The sequence below is a fragment of the Ciconia boyciana genome, chromosome 5, assembly GCF_034638445.1.
Source record: "Ciconia boyciana chromosome 5, ASM3463844v1, whole genome shotgun sequence".
NCBI lineage: Eukaryota > Metazoa > Chordata > Aves > Ciconiiformes > Ciconiidae > Ciconia > Ciconia boyciana.
In genome coordinates this window covers 64717778-64743221 of record NC_132938.1, presented here as the reverse complement: position 1 = coordinate 64743221, position 25444 = coordinate 64717778, and the positions used below count along the sequence as shown (strand labels likewise).

General features: G+C 45.1%; 1 long non-coding RNA gene across 1 annotated transcript; it reads left to right on the top strand.

Moving 5' to 3' along the window:
• The first annotated feature begins 597 nt into the window (after positions 1-597).
• On the top strand, positions 598-9535 carry LOC140651995 (uncharacterized). The gene is made up of 3 exons (XR_012042621.1): positions 598-1167; positions 3573-3681; positions 8070-9535. It is a non-coding gene; the product is annotated as an uncharacterized lncRNA (long non-coding RNA).
• Positions 9536-25444: the final 15909 nt, after the last annotated feature.

Sequence of the window (25444 nt, the reverse complement as noted above, 5' to 3'; positions counted from 1 at the left end):
CCTCTTAGGAAGCCAGGCAAGTGCAGAGCCCCATTGTCTGTGCGGCAGTGAATGCAGTTCCAAGGGACAGAGAGGACCTGCAAGAGCTTTCAGTCCTGACACCTTTCGTGTGGGAGCAGTCGTTGGACTTTTCGAAGTGAGGAGTTGGAATCTGCGACAGTGAGATACAGAGTGTTGCACCCTTACGGAGGTAAGCAATTGCAGACCCCCAGTGTCAATGAGGCAGTGAATGCAGTTTTGAGGGACAGTGAGGACTTGCTTACGGAGGTAAGCAAGTGCAGAGCCACAATATTGCCTGATAAACAACTGCAGAGGCCCAATGTTGTGCAGAGCCCAAATGTTGCCATATATCAATGACGATACGCAGATACAAGCAGATCTAAATGCACTCGGGGAGAAAGCACGAATATTCCAGGAAGTATCTTCAGATGATACTTCACTGGGTCTTTGAGATTTATGGGATAAATTGTTTTAAATTTTTTAAATAAAAAAAAAAAATTTTAAAATCTGTTTTAAATCAAAAATTGATACCTGTGAGTAAAGACTTTGTGACTGTAGTGGGAGCTACTGGCCAACAGGAAAAGGCATTCTTTCTAAACCCCCTCAATTTTAAAGCTTTACACGCTGTGGTGGCCAATCCTTATACTTTACTTACTAAATTACGAAACAATCAAGTATGGTTTACAGTATTAGATTTGAAAGATGCATTCTTCTGCTTGCCTCTGGCCGAGGAGAGCCAAAACCTGTTTGCAATTTGAATGGGAAAGTCCTGCTACTGGTAGGAAAACCCAACTTACCTGGACAGTGTTACCCCGAGGTTTTAAGAACAGTGCAACCATCTTTGGAAATCAATTAGCACAAGAACTTGAGACATGGGATCCTCCCACCAGAGACGGAACTCTTCTACAGTATGTGGATGACTTATTAATAGCAACCGAAACAAAGTCTGATTGTATTCAATGGACTACTAATTTGTTGAACTTTTTGGGCCTGAATGGGTATCGAGTCTCTCAACAGAAAGCTCGGATGGTGCGACAGCAAGTAACTTACTTGGATACGAGCTATCTGGAGGACAACGAGAATTAGGAACGGAACGAAAAGCAGCCATCTGCAGAACCCCCCTCCCTCAAACGGTAAAGGAACACAGGACCTTCTTGGGAATGGCAGGTTGGTGTCGATTATGGAATAATAGTAAAGCCTTTGTATGAACTTTTGCAAAACAATCCCACTCAATTGGTTTGGTCCAGAGAAGCTCAAAACACGTTCAAAACACTTAAAAAGGAACTGATGAAGGCCCCGGCCCTGGGCCTGCCTGACGTTACTAAACCCTTCTGGCTGCTTTCCCATGAAAAACAAGGTATAGCTCTGGGAGTCCTAGCTCAACGACTGGGGCTCTACAAAAGAGCTGTGGCCTACTTTTCTAAGCAGCTTGCTGAAGTAAGCAAAGGGTAGCCAGGGTGCCTACGAGCTGTGGCGGCTGTAGTACTAAACATCCAAGAGGCCCGGAAATTTACTTTAGGCCAAAAAAACTACAGTGCTGGTTTCACACAACAGTATCAGCTGTACTAGAACAAAAAGGAAATCATTGGCTTTCTCCCTCCTGATACAGTCATCCCGACTATAGAGTCCTGATTTTGGCTTTTCATGGCAACAATGACTTAACTGATCTCTGAGGAATTAATCTATTTTCTTTTCTGAAGATTTGTAATTGATGCATGGTGTTGCAGATGGAGTGAGAGTGCACTTCACTCATAGGAGAGAAGTAAAAATATACTTTGTTGATACAGAACAGGGAGTTAACAAAGTTCAGTGCGACAGTGTTTTAACAAGATTCAATGGCAAGGTACACTTGATTATTTACTGCATAGAGGACAGGGTCAGACAGGACTGTCAGGGAGACCCGCCCATTGAGTCATGAGGTTCGGAAAAGGATCCCCTTGCTTTCTAAACTCCTTCTCAGAGGGGAGTCTAGGTGCAGCTAGATCCAATCCTAGTCCCAGACTTGGTCAACACTTTATGTTTAAAGGATTATATATGTGCAATCCTTTATATCACTTAGCTAAGATTTCAAAGTTTAGCATGCTAACAGTCACTTACCAAGGATCTGTTGCGGCAAGGTATCTCTCAGCCTCGAGGAGTAACCTTGAGAGGCGTCCTTACTCAAGGGGAGATCCTGCCATGCAGCCCACTGCCCTGCAGGAGAGCTCAAAGGGCTCTTGGGCTGCTCACTATTTATGGGGGTAGGATGATTGACCCATAGTCATATTTGCATGCCGACCACAGATTTTTGTTTCTTAGGTGGGCACATTGCACAATAGCCCTTGGCTGTTGTGTTGTTATCTGTCTCCCGAATCCACTTTGAGTCAGATGCAGCAGCCATCATGACCAGATGCATCCATTACGACTATCACTGGTAGTTATCACCCGAGCAGGGTTGCAGAAGATAAAGGTCGGGGGCGGGGGAAGCACACCGTCACACATAGCTAGAAAAGACTCATCAAATTCAGCATTTCAATTACCGAAAGAGATTGTTGCTCTGGTGGAGTTTTGTTAAAGGTCTGGGAAACACCACCTAAACATGTGGCTCCTGTTTAAACTGGTAATATGTAAACTATTTCTGTTAGGAAGATGCTGTCTCTGTGTATACCTGAGAAGACAGCAAGAAACCCTTTGTCTGTTTTAAATATATTACTTCATGCTTGCTGAGTTATCACATACTAGATTGTACCTTTTGAACACTGAGGGGACACACTAGCCATACTCTCTTTCTATGCTGTCTTCTCTTGCTCACAGAACAGTGTGCCTCTTACTTGATACACTTTGTTAATATAGAATGCTATCATCACTTCAAATGAGGCAATCTGAGCTCATTCCAAATATGTCATGTCAGAGACTGCAAATTTCTGTATCTTCTGGTTCCCTTCAGGGGATGTTGCAAAAATAGTGCTAAAAGTGTAGTCTAACAGGAGCTGGTGGAAGGCCAGGGTTTATGTAAAGCTGATAAGGGGGATTCAGGCTGGAAAGCAGAACATCTGAACAAGAATTACTGTCCTTGGGAGAAAAGCACATCCCGGAGAAATATGTAAGCTAATTTAAATGTTTTGGGAACCATCTGAAACAACTAGTAGAAGTGTGATAAGAAGCACCCTCACACAAACTATCCTCATTATAATACTAAAAGTCACACCCCTCGAGCTGGAGACCCCGGCCCAAGCAGAGACCCCTCACCTTTGAGCGTGCACAGAATATTAAAGTAGCGCTGTAGCTTTAATCTGAAATAAGAGAAATGTAGACCAATAGAAAACTGCTTTGTGTAATTACTTAGGCATATACATAACTAAACTGTATAAATACTGTACCTGTATGACCACCGAACTGTGTGCTAGCTTTGTGGAGCTACCACCTAGCACCCATCTCTGCGCAGACATGAAATAAAAATACCTCTGCCCTGTGTGTATATTGGTGTCTCACACACCAGGTAAACAACCTCACACTTGTGGGACAACAGTTTTGGCGACCCAGGTGGGACTGAGCTGACAGCCTTGCCCGGTTCGCCTTGCCGCATCTGACAGGGAGAAGAGACCTGAGTGGACTCCAGCGCACACCGACCTGTTGATCCTTCAGCTCCTCTCCTGCAGTCGGGCTGTAAGCGACACAATGGTGCACCGCTACTGAAAAGAGGTATTTTGGGGGGATATGAGAAAAGGGGGGTAAGGGCAAGATCTCTCAGGAAGCAGGCACCATCTGTTCTGTTCTGGGCTCTGCATAAGATGCATCAGGGAAGATAAGTGGCAGTAGCATCGATCTGTTTGTTTCTACACGCTGTTTTGTTCTGATTAACGAAGGGAGATGTCCCTTGTTCTGCTTTGTGTAGAAACGCCGAGTTTTTCGGTACCGATATGGGTGCTGCTGCTTCCCAGGAGGCACTCCTTTGCTCTCCTCTAGGATGCATCCTGAAGAATGGGAATAAATTTGGGGGGGATCCCATGACTAAAAATAAGCTAAAATGATATTGTAATCAATGGTGGCCACAATATCAATTGGAAGATGGTGAAAAATGGCCTGAGAATGGATCCTTGAAATATAACGCTATATTGCAATTAATGTTGTTTTGTTGGAGATATTGCAATTAATGTTGTTTTGTCGGAGAACTGAAAAATGGGATGAAATACCTTATGTGGATATGTTTTTTCCGTTCAGAAATGATTGGGATATTAGGAAGAAATGTGGTTTACTGGATTCTAAACATCAGATTGGAATATATGCGTTAAAAGAGAAAAAGGAAAATCTTGTTGTATTCAATTGGAACAATCCAGAAGGAATGTATAGTACTGTTAAAACTGTAATGATGACTCATAATCCAAACAGGGGAGATGTACAGGCTCTCCTAGAATATTTGTTTACCACTGAGGAGAGGAGAATGATTTTAGAGAAGGCTCCAGAGGGACTGATCTCACAACGGGGGAGCGTGCCTGATACCAATATGTACCTCCCAAAAGAGGATCCAGAGTGGGATCCAAACACAAGTGAGGGATTACAGAGGGTGAAGGAATATCAAAAGTTAATTTTGTATGGGATTCAACATGGAGTGCAAAAACCTAAGAATTTCTCTAAACTACATGAAGTAAGGCAGGGGATAAGGAAACCCCGTCAGCCTTCTATGAGAGACTGTGTGAAGTAGCTCAAAAATGGACGGATCTGCATCCGGAAGATGATAGCAATTCAAAGTTATTTAACATGCTGTTTATTGGTCAAGCAGCAGCAGATATAAGAAAGAAATTACAAAAGGTAGAGGGTGCGGATGGAATGACAATCTCACAGTTACTGTCCATTGCATATAAGGTGTATAAAGTTTCCCCAGCCAATCCTCTGGTTCCAGTCAAGCTGGGGAATGAAATAATAGATTTTTTTAATTGATAGTGGAGCCACACATTCTGTAGTAACTAGTTGTAGGGGACCCTTAAGCAGAACTAAAAGAAGCGTTGTTGGTGCAACAGGGAAAAAGACTTTAAGGCCGTTTTTACAACCTATGGAACGTTCAATTGGAAATACTAAATGAACTAATGAATTCCTTTCTATGCCAGAATGCCCCTTACCATTGCTTGGACAGGATTTACTTTGTAAACTGAATGCACAACTAACTTTTTCGGAAGACTCTGTTCAGTTGCATATTCCTCCAGAGAGTGCCTGGAAAGCCCAGATATGTTTGTTAACCGACAAAGATCCTAATGAAGAAATGAATATTCCAGAGGAAGTACTGAATGCAGTCATACCTCTAGTATGGGCATCAAAGATACCTGGATGAGTGAAGAATGCAACCCCCGTAAAGATTGAACTGAAACCAGGAGCTCAACCAGTTAAGAAGGAAACAATACTCCATTAAGCTGGAGGCCCAAAAAGGCTAAGAACCTATAATAAGCTCTTTTTTAAACCATGGATTGTTACAGGAGTGTCAATCGGAATTTAATACTCCCATCCTACCTGTAAAGAAGCCCCATTCTTCTGAATATAGACTGGTACAGGACTTAGGAGAAATTAATGCAAGGATAGTAGATGTCCACCCTGTGGTTCCAAACCCATATACCCTCCTTACTACAATGCCTAACAGTAACACTTATTTCAGAGTATTAGATCTAAAGGATGCTTTCTTCTGTATAGCTGTGGATGAGCAGAGCCAGACCATCTTCGCCTTTGAATGGGAGAATCCAGCTACAGGACGAAAGACACAACTCTGCTGGACTGTCCTTCCCCAGAGATTCAAAAACAGCCCTGCCTTGTTTGGTAAGGTACTAGCCAAAGAATTGGAACTATGGCAAAATGATCACGATGCTGTAACGTTGTTGCCATATGTGATGATTTGCTAATTGGTTCAGACAGTTATGAGGCATGTCTGGAAGCCACCATCAGTTTGCTTAACTTTCTGGGCTTGGCAGGGTATCGGGTTTCTAAGAAAAAGGCTCAGATTGGGAAAAAAAAGGTCCAATATATGGGGTTTGATATCACCAAAGGACAGAGAGAATTAAGTATGGAAAGAAAAGAGGCAATTTGTAGAATTGTTGTACCCACATCAAAGAAGCATTTAAGAGGATTTCTGGGAATGTCCAGATGGTGTCGCTTATGGCTTCCCAAGTTTGGACTAATTGCCAAACCAATGCATGCTGCTGTGAAAGGACCTGAGGGAGTTGTCAAATGGACACCTGAATGTAGGAAGAGTTTTGATGAAATTAAAAAGAAACTCATGGAGGCTCCTGCTTTGGGACTCCGGAATTTGAGGAAACCCTTCCAATTATATGTACATGAATGACAGCAAGTGGCATTAGGAGTTTAGACACAAAAACTGGGGAGCTGGAAAAGACTGGTGGGATATTTTTCAAAGCAATTAGATGAGGTCAGTAAAGGCTGGCCCGCTTGTTTGAGGGCAGTAGCAGCGACTGCGACTTTGATTGAAGAGTCTCGGAAACTGACGTTAGGCCAACCAGTTACTGTATTTGTACCTCATGCTGTGTCTTCTGTCCTTGAAAACAAAGGGCATCATTGGATCTCCCCAAGCAGGTTAGCTAAATATCAAGTGGTGCTGCTGGAACACAATGATGTTGTAATCTCCCTGACCTCTGCTCTTAACCCTGCAACTTTGCTCCCAGTTTCCGAATCCGGTGAATTGCATCATGACTGCTTAACCACCATCGAGCAAGTGTATTCCAGTAGCCCCGTCCTGCAAGACAAACCCCTACCAAATGCAGAATTGGAGGTATTTACTGATGGAAGCAGCTTTATTTTGGAAGGAAGATGAAAAGCTGGATAACACATACTCAGGCCTTAGAAGCTAAATCTTTGTGTAGTAATACATCTGCCCAAAAGACAGAATTGGTTGCGCTAACATGAGCTTTGCAGCTTAGTCAGGTAAAGGGTCAATATATACACAGATTCTAAGTGTAGTGCATGCACATGAGGCAATTTGGAAAGAAAGAGGAGTATTAAGTTCACATGGGACTCCAATCAAATATGGAACAGAAATAATGAAGCTCTTACCGGCAGTCCTTCAACCGAAGAAGGTTGCTGTAATGCATTGTGAAGTGCATCAGAAGGGAAACAATAAAATCACAAAGGGAAATCGGAAAGCAGACCAGTTAGCAAAAGAAGCAGCATTACAGAAATCAAAATTTGAAGGAGCTTTAATTCCAGTACCCCATTTGGAATTACCACCCCCACAATATACTGAGAAGGAAAATCAATTGGCAGAGCAATTAGATTGTTCCAAAAATGATCAGGCTTGGTGGTTGACATCACTGAAGCTATTATTAATTTCTGAAAAGATGATGGAAATTCTACTCAAGAAACTGCACCAAGAAACGCACTTGGGAGCAGATGCATTAGTACTAATTGCCAAAAGATGCACCATTGGGCCAAGAATGCAAAGCCTTGCAGATATGATAGTTAAAAAATGCACTATCTGTTGCACCAATAACCCAAAAATTGCCAAGAAGATCATGGGAGGAATCATAAAACAAGGACTAACTCCTGGGGAATACTGGCAAATAGATTTTACAGAATTGCCAAGGTGTAATCTGTATAAAGATTTATTGGTAATGGTAGACACCTTTTCTGGTTGGCCCGAAGCTTTCCCTTGTTGCACTAACAAGGCTAGGGAAATGATTAAAATTTTATTGAAAGAAATTGTCCCCACATTCGGTGTTCCAGAAGGTATACCCTCCAATAACAGACCCCACTTTATTGCAGAAATAGTGCAGGGAGTTTCTAGATTTCTAGACATTAAATGGGATTTGCATACCCCTTGGAGGCCACAGTCCAGTGGCAAAGTAGAAAGAATGAATCAAACTCTAAAAAGGCAGATTTCTAAAGTGTGTCAGGAAACTCGGATGAAATGGGTAGATATTCTACCCATGGCATTAATGAGAGTACGAGTTACACCCAGAGTTAGGGAAGGTGTTAGTCGATTTGAGATCCTGTATGGGAAACCATATCCAATCAATCATTTAACCATGAAGGGAGACCAAATGCATATAAAGGCACAGGCTGTAATTAAAGAGTATTTGATTTCTCTCTTGCAGAATTTATCCTCCCTGCATAGTTACCTCAACCAGAAGACTCCCATTCCCTTGGACACCCCGATACACCTATTCCAACCAGGAGACTCGGTCTACGTACAAACTGGGAAAGACGAGCCCCTGAAAGAAAAGTGGAAAGGACCTTATACAGTGCTATTATAAACTTATACAGCGGTAAAGGTGAATGGGATTGACTCTTGGATTCATTGTACTGGAGTAAAGAAGGCACCAGACCAGGACAAGTGGACCTCTATGCCAACTGGAGAACTGAAACTCCGACTAACCGGGGACTGTCGATGAATTGTATCAAGGTTTTTCTTTTAGAAAACTACTATTGAAATTACTCCTAGGACACGCTCGGAAAGTGTTATTAATTTAGCATAGTTATAATGAAAATTGTATCTCTGACTTTGATTAACCTAGCATTTATTTTTTGTAACAGAAATCTAGTCTTAAAACTTGTCCAATCCTTTGGAAGAATCCATAATGTCAGCAGTATAATGGCTTGTTCACCATTACCTACATCTGCAGCCGATCCCCTCGAGTTGGGAATTTTAACTTTAGATTTAAACTGAAGCTTTCCTGGTCTCCAAATTAACTCCTTTCAGAGTCGAATGTGGTTGTACAGTCTAACAGGACAAGTAGAACTATTGGCAAATGCAACCAGAGCAGGATTACAGGATTTAAACCACTCAATTACAGGAAACTTCAAAGATGACATTGCAGAACAGGCTAACCTTAGATTTAATGTTATTACATAAGCATGGGGTATGTGGGTACCTAGAACTGAAAAACAAAGGCTGTTGCATCCATATCCCCGATATAACTGAAATAAAACAAGTGGCAAAATCAAGTAGAAATATTCAGGCCTCTAAACAAAATATTGCAAAGTTTTGGGTTCTCCCTAACTGGATTGTTGGCAAGTTTATCATCTGTATTGTTGTTAGTTGTGCCTTAAAATGTGTTAGATGACTAATTGCGCAAGTTATTAGTGAGAACTAATAATGAGACAGATGAGGACTATGGAGAAAAGTCTCATAGTCTCAAAGGGGGGAACTGTAGTCTAACAGGAGCTGGTAGAAGGGCAAAGCTTATGTAAAGTTGATAAGGGGGATTCAGGCTGGAAAGCGGAGTGTCTAAACAAGAATTACTGTTCTTGGGAGTAAAGCACATCCTGGAGAAATACGTAAGCTAATCAAAATGTTTTGGGAAACATCTGAAACAACTAGCAGAAGTGTGATAAGAAGCACCCTCATGCAAACTATCCTCATTATAATACTAAAAGTCACACCCCTCGAGCTGGAGACCCCGGCCCAAGCAGAGACCCCTCACCTTTGAGCGTGCACAGAATATTAAAGTAGCACTGTAGCTTTAATCTGAAATAAGAGAAATGTAGACCAATAGAAAACTGCTTTGTGTAATTACTTAGGCATATGCATGACTAGACTGTATAAATACTGTACCTGTATGCCCACCGAACTGTGTGCTAGCTTTGTGGATCTACCACCTAGCACGCATCTCTGCACAGACATGAATAAAAATACCTCTGCCCTGTGTGTATATTGGTGTCTCACACACCAGGTAAACAACCTCACACTTGTGGGATAACGCTGTAAGCTGGGGAGGGCCATTTCCCTGCCTGCTGGCGGCCTGGCCAGTGTGACCCCCTGTCATCGGGGCATGTCATGGCATTTGCCCTTTGGCCACCTGTGAAGTCCCTTGGCATGTTGAGTGCTCTGGCCTCCCTGCAGCCTGGAGGCAGGTCTGAGTCTCTCCTTCCTGGCTTGCGGCTAGGGCTGGGTCTCCAAGATGTTGGCTGCACTGAGCTCTCTTTCTTCTCTGGAAAGTCATGATTGTGCCTTACCCCTGTCCTTATACATTGGTGTGAGTGTGCAAGTGAGTGAGCTCGTCCTTTAGGCATATGATCAAAGTGCCGCAGCTTAGCTTGAGCTTCCCAGGAGAGAAAGAAGGGCTCTGTCCAGCCACACGGGGGTCCCCTCTCAGCTGATGAGTGGAGGGAGAGTCCGGGCTTGCCCCTTCTTTCCCTGGATGGAGCGAAGCCACTTGACAGGAGTGAGGGCAAGGCGACCCACTTGTAGTCAAGGCCTGGATCTCCACCTGGCCAGGTCTCCTCCTGGGCAACCTGCTAGCATAACAGCCCCATCCTCGGGGTGTGTGTCATGAGCTGAGGAGCCCTCTGTCCCCAGGAGCAGCCTGATCTCCCTCCTGTAAGCAGGGCTGGGGAGGCTGCAGTGCTGCAGCCAGCTGCTTTAGCCAGCCAGCAGGAACAACCCCTCCCTCGCCCTTTAGAGGGTGCAGGTTGAGGTAGTGCTGTGCTGGAGGGAGGGTGCAGGCCCACCTCTGCTGCTACTTTTGGCTGAGGCAACCTCCCTGCAGCTGGGCTTGAGGTCGCGCCCTGGGCTCCTGAACATGTGGTGGTGTGCTGCAGCCAGGAGGGCCAGCCCATAACTCAAGTGTAGGCTGGAGCCTCCTGCTCTGTGGGTTGTGCTTGGGAGTGCCAAGCGAGTGGCGGGGGTGGCAGGGGTTGCTCGCTTGGCAGGAGGTGCTTGGAGGGACCCCCTGTAATCAGGTGGGTATCTCTGGCCCTGGCCTTTCAGGGGGTGTGGGGCTGAGACGTGTGGGGCCAGGTGAGCCCTCTCTGTCATTGGGGCTGGAGTCCCGGCCCCCCAGCCATCCCATTCCACTGCCTGGCTGCTGAGAGTCATTCCTGTTGCTGCAGGGGAAGGACAAGCTCTTTGGCTCCCTGTGTGTCCACCTATCTGCCTGTAAGCAGGCTGTGGGTCTGAGAGCCTTGGTGCTCCACTAGCAGCTCGTGCAGGGTGACCGCCCTGTTAGCGGGGGTGCAGGTCAGAGTGCTCCCAAACTGGAGAGAGGGAGCCTCCTTTGACCTTTGGGACCAGGGTTGCCCTGTAACTCAGGACCCAGCCAGTGCTCTGCACTCCCAGGCACTTTGCAGTCCAGGCAGCAGCTCGAGCCCCCCATAAGCAGGGGTGCAACCTCTTGTGGCCGCTGCTTTACATGCCCAGCTCCATTTGCTCAGGGTGCCTGCCTCGGAGCCCAGCCAGATCCAGCAGGAACCCTGCTGTGCATCACTTTGGTGAGAAAAGCTGATGCATAGGGGGTGGGCCAGTGGCCAGTAGTGCTGAGGAGTAGTGCTCCTGGGGTCGGAGTCCCTCTGTCCTTCAGGCAGAGGAACAGAGCTTCCCAGCTCTGTGTCTTCCTTCCTTTGCAGCAGCTGGTGCAGAAGACGGAAGAGGCATCATGTGGAACTGATGAGCACTGATGAGCAAGAGTGAGCACAACACATTATTCATGGGTACCCAATAAAATGCTGTGGATTTGGGGCTCAGAAAATTGTGTTATGTTTTTGGGATGGAAAATGCAGACCAAGTCTTGCATTTTCATCTTTTGAAAACAGAGATTAAGTGCTGCATTTTTGGGCCTTAAAATAAGCTCTGGGGCTGGTTCGGGGTCTGAAAAGCACAGCCGTGTGTTTCTAATGCTCTGAAAAAAGACTAAGTCCTGCATTTTCAGTGCTTGAAAACAGAGACTAAGTTCTGTGTTTTTGTGGCTCAGAAAAAAACAAGTAAGTAAGTAAGTGCTGCATTTTTGTGACTTGGAAACGGAGGCTAAGTGGGCTGTTTTCAGCCCCCACAACGGAAGCTTGGGGCAACTTTGGGCAGGTGGGTGGGTGGGAGACAGAGGGTGGGTGGTGGGAGTGCTTTGTGGGCCAGGTGGGCAGGGTGAGTGGGGGCGGTGGGGGTCAGGTCACATTGGTCCCTGAAGGTAGGGAAGCTGGCATGCACCAGCCTGAACTCAACATCTGACCTAGTCTCTAGGGGGAAAGGTGCTTTTTTCCAACTCTTTTTTTAAGCTTTGTACAATGACTAGAATAGTTATTAAATAATTAATCAATATTTAGACAACATACAATTATGACAGTTAATATTAATCTTCAAGTTATGACAGTGATGGATTTACGACCTTGCCAAAAGCCCAGATTGCTGCAATTAGCTTGTAACAAGAAGGAGCATCAGTCAAGCAAAAGCCATAACAAGAAGCAGCATCAATTAACAAGCCAGAATATCCAGCAGTAAGAGTGTATATGAGCTCAAGTTGAAGCACCCATCAACCGGAGCTGTAAGAAGCAGAAGCATCTCTTTTCTGGAGTGTCCAGTAGCCAGAGCTGCTGTGTAGAGCTGGAGTTTCAAGAAGCAGGAGCTGAAATAACCTGGGGCTTCAAATACCTTGAGCAGTAACATGCTGGAGCACCCATAACCAGGAACTGTAAGAAGCAGGAGCATCTCTTATCCTGAGCATCCAGTAGCTGGAGGTGGAGCTTCAACAAAGTAGAGCTGGAATGAGCTGGAGCTGAAACTGAAACAAGCTGAGCGACCGCCAGCTACAGCTGTAAGAAGCAGGAGCTGAAATAACTTGGAGGTTCACATTATTTGAGCTGGAGTGTCCATCATTCGGAGCTGGAACAAGCTGGAGTATCTCATAGCTGGAGCATCTCGTAGCTGGAGCTGTTGTATAGAGCTGGAGTTGAAACTACCTGAAACTGAAACAAGCCCGAGTGTTCATTGGCCAGAGCTGTGGCAAGCAGCAGTAGTAAGAAGCAGAAGCATCTCTTATCCCAACTGTGCAGTAACTAACTGAGCTGCAATGTAGAGCTGGAGCTTCAACGATCTGGAGCTGAAATTACCTGAAAATGAAACCAGCTGGAGCATCCATCAGCCAGAGCTGTATGAACCAGGAGCGTCTCTTAGCTGGAAGGTCCAGTAGCCAGAGCTGGAATGAGCTGGAGCTGAAACTGAAACAAGCCTGAGCATCCATCAGCTGGAGCTGTAAGAAGACAGAACTGCCAAAAGCTGGAGCTTCAACAAGCTGGACCTGAAATTATGTTAAACTGAAACAAGCCAGAGCTATAAGAAGCTGGAGTGTCCAGTAGCTGGAATTGAAATTACCTGAACCTGAAACGAGCAGCAGCAGCATCTCTCATCACAGCTGTGCAGGAGCCGGAGCTGCAATACAGAGCCAGAGCTGTAAGAAGCAGGAACTGAAATTAGGTGGGGCTTCATGAGTAGTAACACGTTGGACTGTCAATCAGCAAGAGCCGTAAGAAGCAGGAGCATCTCTTATCCGGAGCATCCAGTCGCGGGAGCTGCCGTACAGCTGGAGTGTCCATTAGCTAGAGCTGTAACAAGCTGTGACATCCATCAGCTGGGGCTGCACTCCCAGCACAGTTGAACAGAGAAGTATCTGCTATCCATAGCCTCTGGCTAATGCCAGAGCTGAGATACACGCTCCTTCCTGTTACAGCTGGAGGTTAAGGAACATCTTCAGGAACATCTTCTGGCTGGAGCTGAAACTACCTGGTCCATCAGCCAGATCCATACTCTGAGGTGGGCACAGGCAGGGCTGTCCCCAATAAGAAGCTCTTTCCAGCCAGGAGCAGCAGGGAGGGAAGTTGTCCTTGTGCAAGCAGGGAGCCCGGCCTCCTCCCCCCCAGCTCTCCCAGGGCAGCCATGCTACAAGGGATTTCAGGCTGTGGGGCACAGGCGAGGTGGTGGCACAAGGCAGTGGTGTCTCCTCTGTACCTGTGAAAGGGGAGAGAAACCAGTCAGTCAGAGCTCCCAGGGTGCACAGCATGGCCCCTCATAATGCACTGGAGATGCCTGTCCCAGGCAAGGACAACTCTTCCCTCCTGCCCACCCCTCGCTTTTGGCAGAGGCTGCCCAGTGCCACACAGTAAATGGGGAGGGGAGGGAGAAATGACAATGGAAGAGCTCGGAGCTCAGCCTGAAAAAACACACTTCTTCCCAGAAGAGCAGGTGAGAATGAAAAGTGTGCTAAACCCCTCTGCTCAGTGAGGAGCATTTCAGGCACAAAGTGACACAGAGCAACTGCGGCCGACGAGGGGCTGTTCCCATCCAGGGCTTGGCCTGGCACAGCATTCATCCCCCCGGCTGCCAGCCTCACCCTGACCCTGCCCAGGAGCAAGACTGGGGGAGCCACAGGCTGTGCTTCCCATCCTGCTAAACATCATTGCCAAGCCAAGTGCCAAACATCAAATAAAGCTGAAGCAAGCCAAATAGGTTTCAGGAGGGGCCCAGAACAACCAGGAGCCCCACAGGGGAGGACAGGGCTGTCCTCAGCCCAGCCATGGCTGAGACCCACACCAGTACTTGCCAGGGGCAGGCTGGGTGGTCACTGATGATGTGGGGAGAAGCTGCCCTGGGGCAGCTCTGGCATCAGAGCTTCCCTCAGCTTCCCCCACAGCAACCAGTCCCAGAACCATGGGGCACAGCCCCGACCCCTGGCCTGGCCCTGCTGCAGCTGGGACCCCTGCCCAGAAGTGCTGCCAGTGCAGCCTCAGACCATCCCCCAGCAGGACACACAACACAACTAGAAGCCACAAGCAAAAAAGTTCTCCCAAGCAACAGCCAGGCACAACAGAGATACAAGGTGCAGCCATGGCCACGACCCCGACTCTGCTGCAGCCGGGGCCCCTTCCTAGGAGTGGTGCCAGCCCCAAACCACCCCGCAACAGGACCAGGACTGGCACCAGTGCTAGAAGCCATGTTTTCTTCCTCAACCACAGCCAGGCACAGCTTCCTCAGCTCATGTGTGCTTGCGGTGTTCCCGTGTGCCTGACCCTGCTGGTCACCCCCAGGGCATGGCATGCCCACCTGCCTGCTTCACAGAATCACAGAATTGTATAGGTTGGAAAAGACCTTTAAGATCATCGAGAGCATTCACCTGACATTTCCTACCATGTCGGCATCCCCCGGTACTGTCTGTGTGAGGGCCGTGCTCCTCGCCCAGCCTTATCCTCCCACACTGGTGTCCCCAGCACTGCCCACGTCGGGGCCGTGCTCCTCGCCCAGGCTCACCCTCCCGCACCGGTGTCCCCCAGCTGCTGACCGTGTCGGGGCTGTTCTCCTCGTCCAGGCCCAGGCTGAGCCTTTCTGCCACTCGGCTGCTCCCTTGCACCATTGCCTGTGCTGAAAAAAAACCCTTGTGAAGAAGCAGCTGTGGTGTCACAGCTGGGAGGATGCAACTGGTGCCGGTGCCTGACCAACACTGTGGCAAACCGAGAGTCAACACTGGACCGCGGCTCAGCATCCAGAAAGCAGTTAATATGGCCTTTTACATCAGCCAAAGTATCTAAGCACCTACCAAGAGAGATGTTATAGCATGGGTATTGTGTTCCCTCAGTAGCACAGTGATCCCTTGCAGTACAAAGGGTATTTTTAGCTATATGTTGCTTATGTTTAATTCAGCTGTTTTCTTTTCATTACCATATACATGAAAAGGAAAGACAGAACCCCTTGTTCTTGTTAAAAAAAAATGTTTTTACAGGTGAATTACCATGGCTGAAGGGTTAAGGTAAAAACAAGAGAAAATTACAGGTAAAGCAAATCAACAACCAGTGAATCCTATTACAGGTGAAAACTTACTTCTCTTGATGAAGGACCGGGAGCCTCGTGTTAGCCCTTGTGATTATGAACATAATGAGTGCATCTGCTTTCCCCCATGAGGATCATAGGCAAATTTCACAAGTCAGTAGGAATATTTGTGTTGCCACGGTCAGCAGTGTGTCCCTAATGACATTTCCAATCTCATGGCCTCTTGCCTGGTGTGGGAGAGAAATGATCCTGACCTGACCTGTCTCCCTCCAGTGGGATGGGCATGGGTATAACCCAAAAAGTTTTAGGGGAAATAAATTCCGACATGATTTAAAACATAGCTTTTTCACATCACAGAAGAAACTTAACATCACTAAGGTAGACAGGCAGGCCAGTCGTGGTCCAGCATTCACCTATTTTTTGAAAAATATCACTAGTATTGATACAGCTTGTATCAAACCCAGCCATTCACTGCTGAGACCAACCCAGGACAGTAAATGCTGGATAGTGGTCTCTCACCACAAACGCATCCCTCCTTTGTCTGGTAACACGCATTGTAACAGTGCCAGTGATACTGCCACAGAAAAAGCTGAGTTGCTCTGCAGGGTTCTGAGCTTTCCTGGCCCTAAGGGGAGGACCTCCTGTCCTGCTGGGCACAGGCCCCTGCCAGAGCAGGGAACAGGAAGGTGCCAGGTGAGAGCCGCAACATGCAAGTGCAGCCCTATAGTGCCTGCATTGGGTCCAGAGGGGCACAGAGATCACCTCAGGGCCTTACCGCACCACATACTGCCCCAGCCAGGGAGTAGAGGAGGCCAGAGTGGGGTGGAACTGGGGGCACCCCCAGCCCAGGACTTCAGGCACCTATGTGGGGACACAAGTCAGCAGGTCATGGCTGAGACCTCCTGCTGTTATCCCTCTTCAAATCATGAGCTCTGATGAAAAATATACGTTGCTTTGTTCTAAAATAAGCAATGCCCTCACTGAAAGAGGGGAAGGTACAATCCCAGCAGAGTGATATTTACTTCTTTAAGCATATCTGATTAAAGATACTTATTGTTCTAAACCTATTGTTCTAAGTCTTTGGTTGAAATCCCATCTCTGTGGTCTTTCTGATTATATTTATACTCTCACTTGACTTTGGGTGGCAGCAGTCCTATAAACACACTATTCACTAATCCCTTTCCTCCTCCTCCTCCAATATTTTCACAGTTCAAGTGCCAAAGCAATAAATTGGAAGTGGTTATCAGTTTTTGAGACTTTCATAAGTATTTATGCAAAATATTTAACCAGTTAGCTCTTGTCTTTCTCTCCTTTTGATGGCAGAAAAGTGCATGTCCATAAAACTCTTAGATCAAATGTTCCTCAGAGTGGTGGAGGGAGTGAAAAAGCTTTCTCTGGTTTCTGACTTTTTCCTTGTGCCTGACTGACTGGCCAGCCCTGTGATGGAAACAGTACATCCACAGTATTTCCCTTTTTAGGTGGTTTGTTTCCAGATCCTCTGTTCTGACTGTTGCGCTTCTTGGCTGCAAATTTCAGTCTCCCACAGGCTTCCCCTTGTCCTTAATGTGGCTGCATCAGTGAAATTAATCCATTATGTTGCTGTTACTCCTTTAACGGATTATACCATCCCTGCTGCCAGTCCCTTCAGGAGACAGGTTTTTGTCTGCGATGAGCAGAACTTCCCTAAGAATCCACCCATTTCTCCTGCATCTACAGCAAGAGGCCTTGAAGGAAATCTTTAGTGATTTCATTTGCAGTTTAACTATATATTTTGCAATTCAACTGTATATTTTCAGGAGAGAAACTGTTTCTTTTCTGAAACACAACTCTCAAAATACAGCTGTGAAAATTTTCTGTCCTCACTTTTCCCCTGGAGGGCTTCTGGCTCTTCTGCAGCACATGGGAAAGGCCTTTCCGAGATCTCCCAGGTAACCCACCAGACAAATTTTACAGTGTTGTGTAATGAGACCAAGAACCAGTAGGATTTGTTGAAACTGTCTCTGTTTCTAGTCCAAGAAAAGAGGTGGTGTTGCATATGACAGCTGTGGTCTTGCAATGGACAGCCTACAAGTAAAAACTAAGACATGATTAATCAAAAGAAGCATCTTAACAACTGTTAAATGCAAGTTTCTCTTTCCATGGCTCAGTCCTCCAAGGGGATAGGATGAGAGATTCAGCCAGAAGCACCAGGTTTCATGACTAGGCTGGATTATTACTGGTTTGTTGTTTGGGCTGGGTGTTTTGGCCTTTGATTTTGATGAATGTTCATGTGATCCTCTATTCAGGCAAATTTGTTTTCAATTAATCTTGCTAAATTATCTCAAAACATAATTGTTCAGTCTGAGTCACTCAAAAAAGTAACCTTTGATGCCCATCACAAAGCTGAAAGAAACCCCAGGCCCCAAATCCATTACAAGTGAAGTAAAGATGTACATCATTCGCAGTATATCTAGTTACGTTCCAGCACTGTTCTCCTTCATTGACTTAACCACTCTAATTTATTTCTACATATTTGAGTCAAAGGATGTTCAGCTCATGATTTCTGTGACAGCTGTGTCATTGTTGTGGGATGTTTCTGGGATGACACTAGCAGCCTTTGTCTTGCTTAGGCCAGGCCTTGCAGTGAGCTCTGCTTCAATAAAAATCCTAACACAAAGCCTCTTCTGGTTGCGCATAACACAAGAGTGAGTGGTTTTCTGTTTCTTGTAACTCTAAAAAGAAAGCTAGGAAGAAGGTCAGATGATACATGAATTACAGACGAACACTGACAATTCTGGCAAGTGTACTCTTAAACTATGGCCGAGTCTGTGCATCAGTTTCTGCACATGACCATTCTTTCCTACTGCCAGTTAGCAAAACTGCTAAATGACCAGACCTCCAGCTGATATAAACCTACTTACCTTCAGTGCTTCCCATAGAGGTGTGCTGATCTGCAACTTCTGAGGCTCTGGATCTGGAGGAAAGATAAAACCTGGAATAAATAAAAGAGATTGGAAAGATAAAAGCCTCGAATGCTAGACTTTCAGTTTGCTTTTGAAAGCACTTTTACTCATAGCATCGCTAAAGGAACATGTCTTGCAAATGAGTCATTTAAAAAACTCGACTTTAATTGGAGGGTCCCTCTAATGATGTTATAGTAAAGCTATACAGTCAGAAATTACTTTAAACTCTCTTTTATTGATTGAATTGCAAGTAATTTTAGGCTCCTGGCCCAGTTCTTCTGGTTTAAGAACTATGTTCTCTTCCTTTTCAAAATGCCTTTCTTTCCTTTGTTGCGGTATGAAATGCCCATGCAACAGGGGAAACCAAGTACTGCACAGGGAAACCAGCTAGTCACAGGCCACCATCAGCCTGTGAAAACCAGTATGGGCCAAATTCTAGCCTCTTTGAGGTCCAGTAACATTAAGAATCCTTTGTAATGAGAGCTTTAAAAACATTCAGGCAGGAGATGGTGAGAATGTGGGGTTTTTTGGTTTTGGGGTTTTTTTTTTGCTGTACCTCTATAAATAAAATGCAAACAGCAGCATCCTGGTAGTTTTTAGGCAGAAGGAACCTGAAAACCATTAAGCTATCATCTGGACAGACTGGGCCCAAATCTGCAAGCCTTCTCTAAGGCAAATGGGCAGGAGAAAAGTCAGTCACTCTGTGTGCAAATCAGATGGACTTAAAAAACTGTAAGACAAAAGCTGTGCTTTTCTCCTGGCTGAAAAGACAGACAGTTGCAGACAACAAAGAGCTTTTCACTGCTGTGTCTTTGTAATAAAAAAGAGCCTGTCTCTCTGGTGTGGAGCTGTGTGGGCTCCTGTCATGACTTTAAGGACAGTCAGAAGTAGTGATGCACACAGGCTGACTGTAACCGTAGGGTTCACCTTTTAATCCATTGGTCCACTCCAGGGCCCAGTGTCATTAGGACACATGGGGGATGCCACCTGCTAAGCTGGAAGCAGGTTCAGATTTTCAGTAGACATCAGGCCCTGCAAACGAAAACAGATGCAGTGGTTTTCAATAGTTGTCTTTTGTAACAGCTGCACAAATAAATCCATAGTTTACAAAATTCAGTGAGACAATGGCTACTGTTAAAAAACCACAGAAGCTCAAACAATAAACCTAACTAAATCTGATTTTCAATTTGTAGAGAGTTTGTTGCAAAATAGATTTCATAGAGCTTGACAAGGCAGCCTCAGCTTTGTGCCAATACATCCCATTTCTTTGTTCAAGGTGAGCTGGCTGGTGATGAGTAACACTCTATCACCAAAATAACTTCCTTTACAGTATTTTTGATGCTCTTGAGGTGCACACCTCTTATCCTCAGTAGAAAGGTAGGAGCTGCTCAGTAGCCCTTGAGGGCCGTATTTCTCCCCACGTTGCCTTCTGTTAGGATTACAGCATGTTCCTTTCTTAGAATAGCACCAGACTACATCTTTCTGAATACACTGCAGAGGAGAAAGTACCTTGCAGCTTTCTAACTCCGCACAGGAGGGCTGGGGCATCATCACACTGCAAAAGAGACCGCTGTTTCAGAGAAGGGCAGTCATTCCCCCAGGAAAATATCTGCTTCTGGTGCCCAAGTACAATGCCCCCTGACTGATGGGCAATGCACAAGCTGAAGGAACTAGGATCTGGGTCCCTCTTACTTTGTCCCCAGCAGGATGATGGCACCACAGAGAACACAGTTCAAGATAAGGTTCGGCATGTTGCTGTTGCTCTTCCTCTCAGTCAGGGAAGCTGATCAGAAACACCCCTAACATAAGCTCTTGGCAGCCAGGCACTACAACAGTGTAACTGTACAATGTTGCTGGGTGACCTTCTGAGTCCCATTAGAGTGGGTTTCGGCTTTCTTGTTCTGGAATGCTTTTTGCTTAGCAAGACAGCATGGAAAACAATCTACCCGGGGATGGACTTTGCCTCCCTAGTGACTAGCTAGACTACTCAGCAGCCGTGCCTCCTGCTATTAGCCCCATAATTTAGTTGGAATATTCATTCTGACTTTTGCCGATGCTGGCCTGCGGCTTGTTACGGGTAATGGCTGTTGGTTCTGCAAGCGCATCAGATGAGCTTTAAAATTACATTTGCCACTTCTCAGCTGCCACACATCGATGAAGTACTGGCTAGTGGAGGTCAGCCACAGTATACCCTTGACTTCTGTGCATCAGGAGTTCACCTTATTTCAGTAGCTTTGTCCCAACTCCCACCAATCAGCAAGGAGCCACAGCATATCAGGAGTCACAAGGAGCTCACATTTGGGAGTTCTGCCAAAAGATGCACCTGGACACTGATGTAAATCTTGCTGCTGTCTTGCTGCTCTCCCCAAAATAGACCACCGGGCAATATTTGTGTGGCAAACAACGGATCATGGATTTGTGAGAAAATAATTACCCACCTTTTCTGTGGCTGGTGTGCAAGCCAATTTGCTTTGAACCTGTAACTCCCTGTCTAGCATCACCTTGCACACAATGTACAGAAGAACCAGGCCTTCGTCTCTTGCCGCTGATTACAAGAGGGTGACAAGAGCAGAGACTCTGACTCCTGAGGGGAAAAGATGCTTCTGACTGCTCGGTCGTTCCCTGCTGGCCCAACCTACTGACTAAATTTGTGTTGGGTCTCAGAGTAACACCCTACCCTCTCACCTGGAGGTGACCCAAGTTCCCAAGCCACAGGAACATAAAGGTTTGAGGAAGACAGGTCGTGGCTGTGCACAATTATGGATGTGTTTAATTTCATATCTTCATGTCTGCTCTCTGCACAACCTCCTCCTTGCTTTCCACCTTTGGGAGGAATTACCTGTTTTTACTGATGCTGCATTCTACCTCTTTAGCACTGCCTCCCCTCTCTCCCTAAAATTGCACCACATGCAAAATATGTTAATCATAATGTGGTGCAAATCCATTTTCCTTGGCCTTTCACCTCAACAGATCTTACACATAGGAACCGTTTATCTGAGCGTGTACATGCAGCCACTTCAGTGGTGAGAAATTAAGCTGGGAAACAAATTTCTGTAACAGGCATATTCAGGTGTGTGCGCCTGTCTGTATCTCTTTATTTACTCCTGCTTGTTCAGCTCTAGATCAAGAAGTAAAGAAGTAAATCAGAAATGCTCAAATCCATGCCAGGAAGCAAAATAACTGTGCTACAACATTCAAGCACAAGGAACTCAAGAGATACAGAGCATCAGCCTTGTGCTGCCTTGTAAAAAATGGGAAGGGAGGATGAATTTAGGGCAGCATGCTACGCTACAGTTCAGAAGGCTGGCTTTAATTGCCTCTTCTTTCTCACACTTTCTGAATAATCTCGAGGAAGTCAAATTGTCAAAGGTGTCTAAACCCAAAGCTACACACAGCTGTCTAGAGGGACTTCAAAAATCACCAAGGGGCTTAAATCTCTCAGGACTTCAGCTCCCACTTTGCCAAATAAAGACAAAAATTATTCTTGCCACTACACTGCAAGGTCCTTGGGGACCACAGCAGGGGAAAGCTGTGTCTGTTCAGAGATAGCTTGTTGAGTAGTGGGAGGAGAAAGTGACCTCAGATGCTTTTCATTGCAAGTGAGAACTGTTAAATTCTGCCTGAAATCACAGAGATTCTCTCAACGTCAGGACAGCTGTTCCCTCTCATGCAATGCAAAAATCTTACAGGCTTACACTCTCTAACATCCACCCCACACCCCTTCATGTATGAATTCAAACATTTGGGGAACTGAGATTATTTCTTCCCCTTTCTATTAACAGATGACGCATTCAGGCATCGGGGTGGCCAACCTCACCCTTCTCAAAGCCTGAAGGGGCAGCTGTGAGGACATGGTGAAAATTCATCACTTGCACTAAAAACTGGATGGAATTATCATACATCTGGGAATTTTCTTTTTCACTCTGCTGCTGCTTCTGCCTACATGTCTCTCTGAAGTGCTCACCTGCATCTCCACTCTGATGTGGTAGTTGGGGAAAGGCACTTCCATCTACCCAGACCAGGCTAACTGTTCCTCATCTCTGTCCTCTGTCAGGAAGAATTGTCATCACTCCTGCCTCCCGAGGCATGTTCTCTTGTGGCAGAAGTACAGGGAAAAAAGCATAGCTATAGCAGGGTTTCTCAGGGAGCCACACAATAAAAGCAAAGCTGACAAGACAGAAAGGCAAAACATAGATAAAAACACCAAGGACAGAACTCAATTACTAAGCATATCCACAGCATGCCCAAAACCTGAATGTCAAGGTCTGTTTTTCACTGACCTTAAATTATAAAATGCAACAATAAGCATAATCTGATCATCATCATAACTGTCCATTCAGTTCTCCCATGATCTCCTGCACTGTGAAACTATTTGAGCCTGAATCACTTATTTAACCTCTTGTTATACAACAGCATAACTCCACTGTTGCTGAGTTGAAGTCTGAAGTACATCTCTCTGTTAAAGACAGTTTGGGTTAGTTCAAGTAATGTTTAGCCTGTACTGTATCAGTTTCTGCTTCTGTTTCTGGAAAACTTCAGCTCAGTCAACTGCATACATGCCAGAAATAAAGTGAATCAAATGTACATGGGAACTCTACATAAACACAAAACTATCTGTGACCTCACTTATTGCAGCTTCTTATGCATTCATTTTCCCAATGTCCACTAGGAAAAACATAGCCTGAGTGGGGGACGTGCTGCAAGAAATGACATCAGTGACTCTCTCTCCAGGGTAGTCTTTTCTGCCTCAGTCTCTTCTGAATCATGCGGACAAGAAGTATAATTCAGGGCTAAGAATCCAGACTGGTGTATGGAATGCAATTGTAAAAAATGAATGTCTTTCCCATTGCACTGTAAGCTAACTTTATTTGCACACACTGCAAGTCAAACAAGTTTTATAAATAAAACATATCCTACAGCTGCACAGACTTAATGCTAACTGCACTAAACATCATACGGCCATTTCTTCACTTAAAAACCACATATATATATATAAAAGAAAACTACCTATAAATACAATGGAAAAATACATTCAAAAGCATTTATAAAACTTGATGCAATATTATTTTGACTATAATAAAAATATTTATGAGAGAAAGACAAACAGACACACAGAGAAACACACATACCTAATGTCTAGTGCTTGTCTAAATCCTGAAAAGAAAATATGGTCTTTGGTATTGCTAAACAGAGTTAGTTGCAAAGTGTCTAAAGCACCTACGGTCCCAGCTTATAGCCTCTGCTCCATCCTCTCTGAGTGTGTATGCTTACCACTGTTTTGCACAGGCTTTGCTGGCTGCAAGTTTCCACAATAGTTTACAACCAGGCAGGGAAACAAAACCAGCTAAACATGTAGTGTCTTCCTCCAAGGGCTCAATCCAACCTTCATTAAATTCAATTGAAAATATTCTACTGCCTTTATTTGTACTGAATGTTATACAAAATATTTAAATTGATTTGTTGTCAAAGCAATGGCCACCCAGCAGTAAATAATTGTAACTATGGAACAAACCATGGAACTGCCCCTATTGCAGTCTCTCCCTCACCTAGTTGGGATAAGTCATGATCAGCAGCTAGGAAGTCTAGCCATCACTAGTGGGTAACTAAACCCTGAGCACACATTACAAGTTGCCTGGGAGGTTTTTCATCCAGCATGTGAAATGCAGTGTGCTGTGGCAGCTTCAATATCGAAATTTAGATTCGACTTTGTCTCAGTGGGAGCGGAAACAAATCCTAGCAGGGACTGCAGATGCATTGATCCCGGAACATCCCTGTGTCTACAGCAGCTGTGGTTCATAACGGAGTGCAACAGAATTGTTCTATATAAACCATGAATGCACAACATCCAACTGCATTTATTATCCAACCAACATTTCAAACTAATTCCCCTGTTCTAACAATTTAAAGGTTAAGTGGCAAAGCCCAGGTGTATATAAACTCATATGGGAACATGCATTGTGCTATATTCTGATTATACAAATGGCTGACAAATAAAACTAATTCCTAGAATCACAGAATCACTCACGCTGGAAGGGATCTCAGGAGGTCTCTAGTCCAACCTCCTGCTCAAAGCAACACTGAATTCAGATCGGGTTGCTTGAGGCTCTCTCTGGTCCTGTCTTGAAAACCTGCAACAAAGGAGATATTGCAGAACCTGTCTGGGATCCTGCTTCACTGAGGAAACACTTTTTTCCTTTTGTCAGGTCAGCACCTCTCCTGTTCCAATTTATGGCACCTCCTTTCTGCACAGCTCCATAAAGGGCCTGGCTCCCTGTAGGCACTGGCAGGCTGCTGTAAGGTCCCCGCAAAGCCTTGTCTCCTTCCAGGCTGAACAAGCCCAGGTCCCTCAGCCTTTCCTCACAGGGCACGTGCTCCAGCCTCCTGACTATCTATCTTAGCTGTTTGCTGGACTCCCTCGCACAGGTTGTTTGACAGTTCTGGTTAGCAATTTGTTTACTTGTACCAAAGTAGGTGAAGACAGAGCTTGAAAAATTGGGCTACAAATCACAATTATATTTTTATATCATTTTTGAGAGGAGATTGGAATTCCTGGCCCTTCTAAACCTCATTAGTAGCCATTAGAGAGAAGGGAAGGCGGTAAAAAGAAAACAGAATATTTAAACTCATTTGTGAATAGAATTCCTTACAAGAGAAAAAAAAAAATCAAGTTTTTGCTCTCTTATTCTCCCCTCCTGTATGAGTAGAAGACAGAATAATTATATGTTAATAAGATAAAATATGATTTTAAATGATAGCTCACATCTAGTGATACCAACTGGAATATTGAAATGGGTGGGAGTTTTAGCACTTATGTGAACGGATGTAGCATTTCAGCAAAATATGAATGAAAACAATCTGAAAATATATTTGAAGAAAAAATATTATTCTATACTTACATATTTTTTTCCTGCAAGGTAATTTCTTTTTGTCCATCTATTTTATCTTCACACTACATAAAAGCAAACATTTTAAGAAATTGATGCAGCTCTTTGAAGCAGTAAGG